This window comes from Protopterus annectens, chromosome 5.part0, assembly GCF_019279795.1.
Source record: "Protopterus annectens isolate FY-2018-M chromosome 5.part0, PAN1.0, whole genome shotgun sequence".
In the NCBI taxonomy this organism is placed as follows: domain Eukaryota; kingdom Metazoa; phylum Chordata; order Ceratodontiformes; family Protopteridae; genus Protopterus; species Protopterus annectens.
Genome location: NC_056735.1, coordinates 495,586,662 through 495,600,074, shown reverse-complemented (window position 1 = coordinate 495,600,074; position 13,413 = coordinate 495,586,662). Strand labels below are relative to the sequence as shown.

General features: G+C 38.7%; 1 protein-coding gene across 1 annotated transcript in view; it reads right to left on the bottom strand.

Moving 5' to 3' along the window:
- Positions 1-13,413, bottom strand: part of SLC38A10 (solute carrier family 38 member 10) — a gene marked incomplete in the record, with an annotated part of 1,157,663 nt that overhangs the window by 1,126,681 nt on the left and 17,569 nt on the right.

Genomic DNA, 13,413 nt, shown 5'->3' with positions numbered 1-13,413 from the left:
GACAACACTACTGGCTACAACTTAATTGCCAAATGCCAGGGTCTGGTAGGCACTCAGGATTCACAAAGGTTTTAAACCATAGAAGCAACGTTAGAGGAGATTTAAAGCCTCATGGCGCAGGTTTATCATATAAATAAAAATGATGAGCCACGTATGCTGGTGCTGCCTACAACCACATTATCAGAGTTTACAGCTAGCAGCCCCTTTATACTTTGTCAGTCTGAACTACAACACCTCAGACAGATTTATTTTTGAGTAGGCAGAGACTCTGGATCTATGGCATTTCTTCACTTAGAAGACCTTGTATATGGGCTAAACTTTTTATCAAAACTACCCTACATGCACCTCAAAGACAATAACAGACTTAAGGAGAAGACCAAATCTGAAACTGGAAATGTGTTTAGGTGGAACAATGCTGGTTAGAAAACTTAGTGCAAGCTTTACTAAACCTTACAGATTTCATTCATCACTATATTTTTGTTTTATGGGAATTGTTTCTTTGCAAACAAAGAAAAAGATAAGTTTAGCCATGGCCGCCTCTTATGTTGGTTTGTTCTTCATTTGGTGGGAGGAAATACAAATTTTAATAATTCAGCTTGAGAGAAACAAGTGTTACAGTCTTACTATAATGACAAAGCTGGATGAGCACATCCGTCTCTATCAACTGCAGAATAAATATTGGACGGCATTAGAACTCCACACTCCATACTATACCACCAGGTCCATTCTTCACATCTCTATTATAAAGCACAAAGCAGAAAAAAATTCATGCAAATCTGTCATTATGCTAGGTATATAATCTTTGTTTCTGGCATGAGAATTTCAGTCTTCATTAACAGCAACAGTCCTAATCTAATCCTTCTAGGTGGTTTCCTGTATGTAAACGCATCTGATGACTGTGGCTCCAAAGTATGACCTGCACATGCATGCCTCAAGCGTCACAGTGTCTTGTGATAGTATTTGGTAAAGTCCATGCAGCAGCTGAATAAATATCACCAAAGGTTTGTGAGACAGCATCTGCTATAGCAGAATTCACCCTCAGATCAGATAGTAGAAACGTATTTCATTTTTCATAGCAAAATTTGATGCAATCTTCTACCCATTTAACTAATGTCACTTTGGATACTTTCAAGTCTTTTTTTTATTAGAAAGAGAAACAAAGAGAGAATGCATTGAAATGGATTTAGCTTTCTGTATATAGAATTGGAAAAGTATTCTTTTATGGTATAGGTGTTTGGAAACAAAAATGGCAAACAAAAAAGCTTGGTGAAGATTAGTCACAGTAGCTACTGTAGGCACAAAGAAAGCACAGATCTTCCTGGTACCAACCCAACAAACATCAGCCATCTAGGAGCACACTGGTATCTTTACTCCAACCAGCACATAAAAGTAACTCAACTGTGTATCAAGACTGCAGGTCTGTATCACCCAAGGTCATATAGGCTCTGCAATAAATTGTAAAGTCCTTGTTACTGATGACTCCATTATCAGACAAAATGATACTGCATTCACTAAACTGGATAATGAGAGGGCTTCCATAAACAGTCTCTCTTAGACTAGGATTAAGGATATTATAAGGGCTGTCAGGACACTTCCATCACCCTAAATATGAATAGCATCTGTTGGATGACTATGATGACATGAATTACCTAATGTACTACCCTAAGGGAAATGCAAAGGGACACCACTGATCTCTATCCCTCCATCTCTGAGGGAGGCAAGTCACTGGTATTAAGCAGCATTCTTCCATCACCAAGAATGATGCCCAGTTCAAAGAAAAAACAAATGGCTAGTGAACTGACTTCATTTCAGGGAGATCCAGTGTGCATGCCTGTCTGGGAGCAGATGGTCAACAGGTCCTCCTGCTTTGTTAAAATTCTCCATTAAACCAAATACACTAACTATAGGAGTGTTTACATGACATTTTCATCAACTGGGAACAAAAACACAAAAGCCAGGTCCTGTTCCCATGCACACTAGAGGACAGACTCTCCTTGATCTTGTCATTACCAACTGCTCCTCTTCTTGTACCACCCAGATATTACCACTGCCCTCATTAAATCTGACCACCCTGCAATAATGTTTACCCTTAAAAACAAGCATCAACATAAAAAATACGGTATTTTTGAGATTTTTTTCAAAACCAATTTCTATCTGGTATTTTTTATTGTTTTTATTTATTTATTTTTTTAATGCACTCTCAATCAGTCCGAACATGTTCATTCCCGAGTTGCTACTACAGCCATGCACTTGGTGACCACCTTGGGTATGGAAGTCAGAACAAACAGAAGCACCCAAAAGTTTTAATGACAATTTCCTAAATGGAGAAGCAGAGGAAATCTTAAGACTTCTTAGCTATCCTTATTTGTAGACAGGCATTGTAGGTCCAAAGAGCACACCCAATCTCCTTTGCAGGCAAGCCAGAATGGATTGCACCACTACCATGATGAATGGCTCTCTGAGAATATATTGGTTTTATCCATCGAGATCTAGAATAAGCCTGAGTTCTTCATTTTTTTTTGGAACCAAAAAGAACTCAGAGGAAAAGCCTGGGCCCTGCTGTTCTGAGACCTAGTGAATGACTCTTTTAGGTCAGAGACTTAACACCTTTTCTACTACTGCAACTCTCTGATGGGGTAAGGCATTAGTCAGGTTTTTTTGGAATAGATACTAAGGGGATTGTGTAGCTTCTGGGCATCATAGTCCTCACTGACTTGTCTCAAATGATGGCCATCCACAAGAACAAGTGGAGGGATAGGTGAACCCCAAATGTCTTAAGAGAGGAACAGTTAGGCAAATCTTCAGGGAGCAGACTTCAGCCCTGTCAAAGGACAACCTTGGTATCACTGATTAAACTGCAGAGATTGTCAACCTTTGGGATGATGGCCATTTTTGGTAGGTGCCACAGTGTCTATGGCCCTATACCAGAATTATTATCCTGGAACTGTTGCTAAACCAACACCCAACCAAAAATGCTGCAGCTTGGAAAAAGAATGCCGAGATAGTTGGAACTTTACTTCAACAGTAGAAAGGGCCTTTCTTCCCATTCCTGATTTTTTTTTTTGAAGTTTGGTTGTTACTGCCTTGCGGGGCATGACATCAAAGGAGGCATTCAAGAAATTAGATTTGGTGTCATTGGTAAAGTCAGTTAGTGGAGCCAGACATGACGTTAGACAACAATGTTTGTGGTGATGGATGCTTTAGATAGTCCATCCACCACAATGTGAGTGAAGTACATGGAAATGTTGGAAAAGAAAGCTGACATTTGAGAGTTTCTTTTTGACTTCTCTGTCTGGCAACCCTTCCACAGTGTTGTAAGTTTCCTCTGCCAGATCTCAATGGAACCTGAAAATATTAGTTAAAAACCTTCATGGTGAATGTTCAGGATGCATAAACATGCTTTTCCCAGGGGATTCAAACCATATGACTCTTGGTTCTCTGGAGGGACCTCAGGTCTCTATAGAGTGGGAGCCCTCTTTAAAGCTGCCACTACAGGGTCCACCTAGTCTTACTGGGGGCAAACGATCCAATTAGTTCTCTTTATAATCTGAACCACCACATATGGTTCCTTCCATGAATTTTCCGGCACCAGTTTCATGATCCTGTCTGGTGAGGTAACCACCCATGAAAAGGATTTGATACAGATCAGAATCTCTACTTCATGACATGTTCTGATGGAGAAGACCCTGGTATCCATCCTGCTTTGGCCTAAATCATCTCAAGGATCTCTCCAAACAAGAATGCGGTGGATTATACATCTTCCTTCTCATCCACATCTGAAGTGGTAGAATCCACCAGGGTGTCCAATTGCTTCTTCTTACACTTTTGCTATCCTGGACATCTTGGGGAGCAGGAGTGTGAGGCATTGAATGCAGTAAGACTAGATGATAAGAAATAACTTGGGTTAGGATTCCTATTCCTGATATCCTGTCCTGGAAGAGAGTGGACAACAATCAAGACACACTCTTGTGGTGCTATGAGGCCAATTGCCAAAGTTAGAGTAGTAAGAAAACATACAGAGATGCCTGCATAGTCAGAGTTTGCACTGTCAACCACCCCAAGTGCTCCACAGATGAACTCAAGAAGTAAAGCACTACAGTTGTGTGGACTTCAGCTGCTGACGGCATGATCTGCAGCAGCACTGAAGACAATGGTGTTGACACTAAATGCTGAAAGGCCAACTCTAGGAAAGGAATTACTGGCCCTGAAGCCTCAGGAACAGACATCAATTCTGAGGAGTCAACACTCGAGGTCAAAGCATCCATTGACATCTATGCAAATGAGGCTTGGAGACAATATACCAGTGAACAGTCAATGGCAGGATGATCAAGGTCAAGGTCTGTATCCCTGAGCTCAAAGCCACAGTCAGCCCCATAATGATCACGGATATTGATCACGGCAGATAAGTCAACTGTTCAGTGGATCATTACCAGGACTGGACAGTATCAGGGTGAAGTAAATCTCATTTCAGTACCACCAAAATCTAGAAGGGAATATTCTCCACTCATCTTAATGTTAGTAGGGGAAGAGCCCCAGGGCCACATTGGTTGCATAAAAAGAAAGGTCTGCCACAATTTACTGCACTCAAGCTTATTGGAACACAGACATCCCAGACCCAACAGATCCCAATAAGTGAAGTCTAGGGCTTCTCAACTCTGGCTCAGGGGCCGCAGAACTAATAATGTTGGGTTTTATCAGGAACATCCATAAACAATGTAAACCAAACAGGGAAAGAAGAAACAAGTAAGGAAAGACTTTTGAAGAGATAGGCTCATCTATCTCTCAAGGCAGAAGACTTGAGGAAGTTGCAAATTTCACATTTTCTTGAAAAATGCACCTCCCCAAATCAAGGTTTTAAGTTTATATTTGCACGTGTCACACAAAGCATTGTACATTACATAGACAATAAGGTCACCAGCAGACATGAGTGAGGAGACTTTAATCCCACAATTAAATTATGAAATAAAACTTGTGAGCTAACCATTTGGACCTCTGATTATTCCATTGACAAAAACCAAACCATATCCTTAAAATGGAACAAGATATCTGTCAAGTAATGGTGATAAGTCACTGACTAAAAGGTAAAGTTCTAGGAATTAATAATGGAAGACAAAAAAGTAGATGGAAACACTAGCAAGTTTCAGGTCCTTGTTTTAATGAAAGGGATATGGAGACCCAAGGAAGTTTAAAGTGCTTGCTAGTTAAATTAAGGGAGGTGCTGTCACACATACTATTATGAAACACAATGATATTAATATCTGGCTGAGGAACAATTCAGTTAAGTCAATGGAAGTGCTTAACTAAAATTCTGGTCTAGCTGTTTCAGAATTTAGTTGGGAAAATGTTAGATGAGCAAAAGGGGTTTTGATGTGGCATATCTAATAATCACACTACATCTAAATTCAAAGTCTTAATGACGCAGCAATGGACCAGTTCTTTAAACATGAACAAAATGAACTTGGGTAGTCCAGAACAGGAAATCCATACTGCTGCAGTGCTAATCTTTTTTTAGTGCATGGACCACCATGATTACAGTCTGAATTTGGGGGAAAAAACAACTCTGTTAAACACCTTTCTGCTGTTGAAAGGTGTTTAAAGCACTGTTAAGCAACTTTTACTGTTGTTGAGCTATAGTCTTGCTCTGCAGTACAAGATCAGCCAGTATAGTACAGCATCCAAAGCACTTACAAAGTTTTATAATCAGTAATACACTTTGAAGTCACACAGAAAAAAACTGACAGTAAAGTGTCTTAGACAGCTTTTGAAGCTGTCCATCCATCAGAAAGACACCAAGATTGATTTTGGCAGCTGTTTGTAGCATTGCACAGTTTTATATGGCTTTTAAAGCTGCAAAACACTTATGGATTTCCACACTTTTTCATTTGTAACTAAGTACAAAACTCCATGCATAACAAAGAATTATGACCATGTATGTCAGATCACAACCAACTTGCTATATGTCCAAGATTTAGAGTTCGGATTCACCTCAATTTTGCTACCAGACATGGATGTCAAGATTCAACTCTCATATTTCACTTCATTCTTGAGGTAAATGTCTTTACATTCTTATTTTAAACACACAAGTTAGTCATGATTCAGACTTTTTTGCCTACATCTTTTTCTCGGACACTGCTAGACCACTACTTAGAGATTATCACAAAACATTCCTAGAAGAGTGGTTCTTTTCTTTTAGCTACATTAAGTAATATTACAAACCTAAAGATACATTCATATTTCCACTTATGCAAAGTAGAAACAATTTACTATTTCGGTTTACTTCTACTGTGTCAGGAACCATCAGATTGTGGGGGCTGCATTGGAGCTGCAGAGCAAGTAAAGAAAGGGCATCCTTCAAGATAACAATCATGACGTGGAATGTGCTGAAATAAAGAAGTCAAAATGGAACTGAAGAGTAATAATAATAATAGGATAGTGAAAAGCTGCAGAAAATAGAATAAAACAATGTCCAACGTTCCTTGGTTAGCGATATTACATCACTGATGTTAGTATCACAACTACTATCAACTCTCACATACAATTATAAAACTACTGAAGTCATCAGTTATGTTATTAGCAAAGGAAAAAGCACACCTAAATGTATGACTGCATGCTTACATGACAGTGTTATGTTGTAGGAGCTATCAGAGGGTTAGCAAAGCACTAACAAAGATAACACGTTATGCTAAAGTCCTGTTGTACCAAACCAAGTAAGTCCAATCAGAAAAGTGAAGTAACAGGCCACTGCTGAAACAATTCCAGTTAAAACCACCTTTAATTAGTAAAAGTAAGCGCTTTCGGAATAATCCTTCATCAGACATATTTTAAAATAACAAAAGCAACCATATTTAAAAGACAAGCCATCCAATCATTTACTCATAAAAACCCGCCTATTTTGTAACACAGGTTTAATAGGTAATACATCATTAAGACCTGGGGGTCTATGTGCTCTTAGATCTACTATCCATTTAGATTCAGCTAATGCTGTTCTGTGCTTGATGTCACCCCCCCTGTCATTAATTCTAATGTTGACAATACATCTAAACTTAAAAGTGTGTGTGGGATATTGGTTGATATGCTTATAGAGAGCATTACTCTCTTGACATGTTCTGATGTTGCTAAGATGTTGTAAAATCCTGACCTTCAGCATATTGTTGGTCATACCCACATAAAAACATTCACACTGTTCACAATTTGCCATATATACTAAGTGTTGTGTCCTGCAAGTTGCCCTCCCTTTAAAATAAAAGGTTTTTGTCATATTAGGATGTTTATACTCAATATCTCTATTGATATATGTGCAGGCATTACAATTGCCACAGGGATGTGTGCCCACTCTCATATTGGGTGTATATCCCTTGTCCAGATGTATCTCTTTACATAGTAGGTCCTTAAGATTATTATTCCTCCTATAGTTGAACGTAGGACATTCTCCCACTATATCCTTCAGGCCAATATCACTTCTTAGTATGTTCCAATTATTCTGTACTATCTGGCAGATGTCTTTTATATTACTGCCATAAGTAAAAAGAAGTTTAGGTTTGTCCTTCCTATAACAATTCAAATCAGTGTGTGCCTGTCTATCCCTAGCAGGACCTTCCATCCATGGCCTATGCTTTGTCTTTCTATATTGTTTATTGCCACCCACAACATTACTAACCATAGCTCTCCCATATCCCCTGTCCGTGAAGTGTCGACTAAGCCTAGATAATTCTTCATCACAGCATGCATCTTCTGAACACACCCTAGATATCCTACCCACTTGACTCTTGACAATGTTGGGAAAGATGTGTCTCGGATGCATGCTGTCAAAGGATAACAGTGTGTTTTGCCAACATTGTTTCCTATAAAGTTTCGAGGTAAAGCTAAGGTCTGTCTGTTCCACACAGACATCCAAGAACTCAATCCGAGTAAAAGAAGTTTTTGCACTAAAACTCAAAAAAGTGGTGGTAGTGTGAAGATAAGCTAAAAATCTTTCAAAAGTGGATGTGTCCCCATCCCACAAAATAAAAACATCATCCACAAATCTAACATATAAAACTATATATTTACCCCATTCCTGATTGTTCAAAACTTCCTTGGTTTTCCATTTCGACATAACCAAATTTGCATAAGTATTAGCACAGGGGGGTGCCCATGGCCACCCCCTGTGCTTGTCTGTAGGTGGACCCTGGTCCTATAAAGACATTGTTATTCAAAACCAAGGATAGTAAGTTTTCCACTACCAGTCGCTTGTGATTTGTTGCTCCCAACCTACTAATAACTTCTCCCACTGCTGTTACCCCATATTGATGTTCAATAACAGTAAATAAACTGTTAACATCCAACGTAGCCATCAAAAATCTCTTCCCCTTCAATTTGGTGACTTGGGCTAATAGCCCCAAAAAATGCCCTGTATCTCTTAATATATTATCTAACTTGTCTAAATAGGGTTTCAAGGTGAACTCTAACCATATTGAAATATTTTCTGTTACCCACCCTCTCCCTGAAACAATGGGTCTGAGTGGTGGGTCTATCAATGATTTATGAATCTTGGGCATGGCTTTAAATATGGGCGTAACCGGTTTATCTATCTTTAGAAACTCAAAGACTTCTTGATCTATCAGTCCCTTGTCTAGCAGGATTCTTAATTGACTATGTACATCGTCTATGATCATTCCAACTTGTAGTGGATTAATTTGTTCATAGGCACCATCTAGTGTCAATGTATCCTTCGACTTCTTCTCATACCATCCTGTGTCTAACACTACAATGGCTCCCCCCTTATCTGCCATCTTAATGGTTATTTCCTTTTTGTCCATTAGTCCATATAGAGCAGTTTTTTGTTTTGGGGTGAGATTGTAGTATCTATTAACACTCCTACCCTCAAAGTATTTAAACAGGTCATTCTCACATCCATTCATGAACAAATTGAGTGTTGGTGTCAGGTTGGGAACAAAGCTACTGGGTTTCCTGGGGCCTACTACATCACTAGCTTGGTTATTAAAAATCAGTTTCAGCATAACACTCCTGCAAAACAGCATTAGGTCAAATATAACATCACTATATTCACACATTTTACTTGGAACAAAGGTTAAACCTTTGTTTAAAACCTCTAGCTCGTCTGTGCTCAGCATAGCTTTAGATAAATTATATACAATGCCATTAAACATACTGTCAGTCACTGTAATGTCCTCCGACGCTTCTCTACGTTCCTGTCCTCGCTTGAGGACCTCTTCCATGCACCCTTCTTCCTCACTGGTGCCGGTAGGTTCCCCAAAAAATGTAGAGCCCCTTGGTTCATTTTCGGTCGGGCCCCTGATTCAATATGTTGATCGCTCTCCTTTGCTGTTGCAGTCATAAGACTGAAAGGACCCCCTGAAGTTGAGGCATCATCTACTAAATGCGAGGCATATACATCGCTATTGCTTAAAGTCGTGCCTCCTACTGAGTGCGAGGCATGTACCTCGCTGCTGCTTGGAGTCGTGCCTTCTGATACTACCCCTGCATATGTAGAACTTTGTTTAATCATATTGTCCGCAGTTGTACTCACTAAATGAGACGGACTACTGCAAGTTTCTTTACTCATGTGCTTCCCCTCGGATTTGTCCTGTGTAGAAAATCCAGACGTTTTCGGCGTTTGCACTGCTAAACAAGCCTCCGACGATGTAAATCCCCCTATAGCTTCTGCTGAGTGTGTCTCTGTAGTGCGTGCGGCCTCCGTACGTGTTGTCGTCATCATGGAGTAGCGTCTCGTCGGTTCAGTAGTGCGTTCTCTAAACCTCGGCCAAACGAAGATGTTACCATCTGTAAAATCGGAGTGGTCCCTCCTGATTTTACCTAACTTGGTATCTCTAAGTTTATCTGCTTCCTTCGATAATTGTAGCATCGCTGTAGAGAGTCTTTCTTTGCTTTTAACATCAGGAAAGTCCATCAGTAATCTTGAATATAGCGATGCTACCTCTTCCTTCAATATATCCAATTCCGGTGCAAAAAACTTAATCAAAGGTTTCATGTACTCCATGCTCGTGTGTAGGTTAAGTGCCTGCCACTGTGCCAACAAATCAGGGTATCTGTCGCCCTGTGCTGGCATGCACAGGACTCTCATACCCCTGGGAACGATGCCATACTTTAAACAGGCTTCAAGGTGAAAAGCCTGCCATTGCAGGCGCTGCATTTTACCTGCCTTGAAGTTCCATTCTTTCAGTAAGTCCTCGAACGCTCTATCCACTGCTGCAGGTACATTTCTTCCCTGTAATCCTTCCCTCTGAACAGCAAAGCCAAAATCAAGGAGCGGATTACCTGAAATAGCGACTTCTCCACCAAGTTTACCATATACAATTCCTCCCAGAGCACTGGGTGAAATAATTCCAGAGTCCTCTTTGTTATACTCAGTATTTTCAGCAGGCATAACGTTACCAATAAGAAAAATGAAGCACTAACAAAGATAACACGTTATGCTAAAGTCCTGTTGTACCAAACCAAGTAAGTCCAAACAGAAAAGTGAAGTAACAGGCCACTGCTGAAACTGTGCTAATACTTATGCTAATTTGGTTATGTCGAAATGGGAAACCAAGGAAGTTTTGAACAATCAGGAATGGGGTAAATATATAGTTTTATATGTTAGATTTGTGGATGATGTTTTTATTTTGTGGGATGGGGACACATCCACTTTTGAAAGATTTTTAGCTTATCTTCACACTACCACCACTTTTTTTGAGTTTTAGTGCAAAAACTTCCTTTACTCAGATTGAGTTCTTGGATGTGTGGAACAGACAGACCTTAGCTTTACCTCGAAACTTTATAGGAAACAATGTTGGCAAAACACACTGTTATCCTTTGACAGCATGCATCAGAGACACATCTTTCCCAACATTGTCAAGAGTCAAGTGGGTAGGATATCTAGGGTGTGTTCAGAAGATGCATGCTGTGATGAAGAATTATCTAGGCTTAGTCGACACTTCACGGACAGGGGATATGGGAGAGCTATGGTTAGTAATGTTGTGGGTGGCAATAAACAATATAGAAAGACAAAGCATAGGCCATGGATGGAAGGTCCTGCTAGGGATAGACAGGCACACACTGATTTGAATTGTTATAGGAAGGACAAACCTAAACTTCTTTTTACTTATGGCAGTAATATAAAAGACATCTGCCAGATAGTACAGAATAATTGGAACATACTAAGAAGTGATATTGGCCTGAAGGATATAGTGGGAGAATGTCCTACGTTCAACTATAGGAGGAATAATAATCTTAAGGACCTACTATGTAAAGAGATACATCTGGACAAGGGATATACACCCAATATGAGAGTGGGCACACATCCCTGTGGCAATTGTAAGGCCTGCACATATATCAATAGAGATATTGAGTATAAACATCCTAATATGACAAAAACCTTTTATTTTAAAGGGAGGGCAACTTGCAGGACACAACACTTAGTATATATGGCAAATTGTGAACAGTGTGAATGTTTTTATGTGGGTATGACCAACAATATGCTGAAGGTCAGGATTTTACAACATCTTAGCAACATCAGAACATGTCAAGAGAGTAATGCTCTCTATAGGCATATCAACCAATATCCCACACACACTTTTAAGTTTAGATGTATTGTCAACATTAGAATTAATGACAGGGGGGGTGACATCAAGCACAGAACAGCATTAGCTGAATCTAAATGGATAGTAGATCTAAGAGCACATAGACCCCCAGGTCTTAATGATGTATTACCTATTAAACCTGTGTTACAAAATAGGCGGGTTTTTATGAGTAAATGATTGGATGGCTTGTCTTTTAAATATGGTTGCTTTTGTTATTTTAAAATATGTCTGATGAAGGATTATTCCGAAAGCGCTTACTTTTACTAATTAAAGGTGGTTTTAACTGGAATTGTTTCAGCAGTGGCCTGTTACTTCAGAGGGTTAGCAAAATTAGTAATAACTCAAAAGTTTGGCTAATTTGGATAAGATGTATGCTTGACGACATTGTTCTAGTGCTCCTAAAATAACTATCATTAGTTTAAATTACTAATGCTAAGAAATGTCACTGCTGACTCGAGCAAAGAAAGTTGATCAAAGAAAGCAGTGAGCTATGTAACTTCTATCCTGAGAAGTTAGAAAAAGAAAACAGAGGCACAGTAGAAGAGCAAGATGAGATTGACATGACAACATCTAACGTGATAAACAGGAAAAAATACATACATACATACATACATACAATTTCCTTTTTTTTATCATTTAGAGAAAAAAGGAATCCTAAATGGTAATGGAAAAAAAAACAAACAGACACAGAAGATGAAAGGTTAAGAAAAAAATCAGGTGAATGAAGCCAGTATAATGTTATTGCTAATGTTAGAATGGAAACGAAACTATAAAACACTGGGGAAAACAATAACTGAACATGATCAATACAAAATTAATCAAATAGACAAAATCTGGTTAAAGAGGCTGCTTATGCATCAGAAGGAGTTGTTTGCACTCATGTAGAAAAACATGCATTTGGGATGCATGAATGGCTACATTCTGTACAAGTGAAAAAAACGTATTGCTCTGCAGAAGTGCTAAGCATCTATGAATATCCCTTGTAGTGATAAGGATTATAAATACTAAATAGCAAAATATAAATACTGATATACATAAAGATAGAGCTATAGACAGAAACAAAGACAGACAAGAAGCTCAATCTAATGAGCAAGCCACTTGAGAAATAAGGGGAAGACACCTTAAAACACTGATAACACAGACTAGAATTTGATGCAAAATTTAAATAACGACTACTGGCTTTACACTTCAACTTCGGACACTAAAATGTCTAATATCAAAAATAAAAATTAAAGAGGACAGTATAATATCAGATTATGTAACAATATGAATTTTATCAAGTCAGTGGCTTAGAATGAAAGTTATTAAAGAGATAAAAAGTAAGAAAGGTGAGGAAAAGACAGAAAATCTGGCACCAATAGAAAGAAATGTAGGAACAAAAGTCTAAATAGAAATTTGTTTAGGACAAAAATGGATGGAAAGCCCAGAACAAGTACTGGAACAAGGTCCTGACAAAAGCAAAAACAAGCTGCTAGAGGAAAAAAATAAAACAAAATACAGAAGTCAGTTAACAATTAAAGAGGACACAGAAGGTTACTCAAATTATGGAGGATGAGGAACCCATACAAGGAAAGAACAGACATACAAGTTAAATAAATTAAAGGTAAGAAAGATAAAAGTATTTTTCAGAAATCAATATCCAATGAGAGGTTTAAAGAAAGGCACAAGTGGCACATTTTAACAGAATAAAAACAAGATCACAAGAGTAAAACAGCTGAGTAACAAATAGGAAGCAATCTGGCTGTCAACTACATGATTATCAGCAATATCAAAAGATTCTTCAAAGTGGCAATGATGCATCTAGACAAAAATACTTAAATAAATGATACTT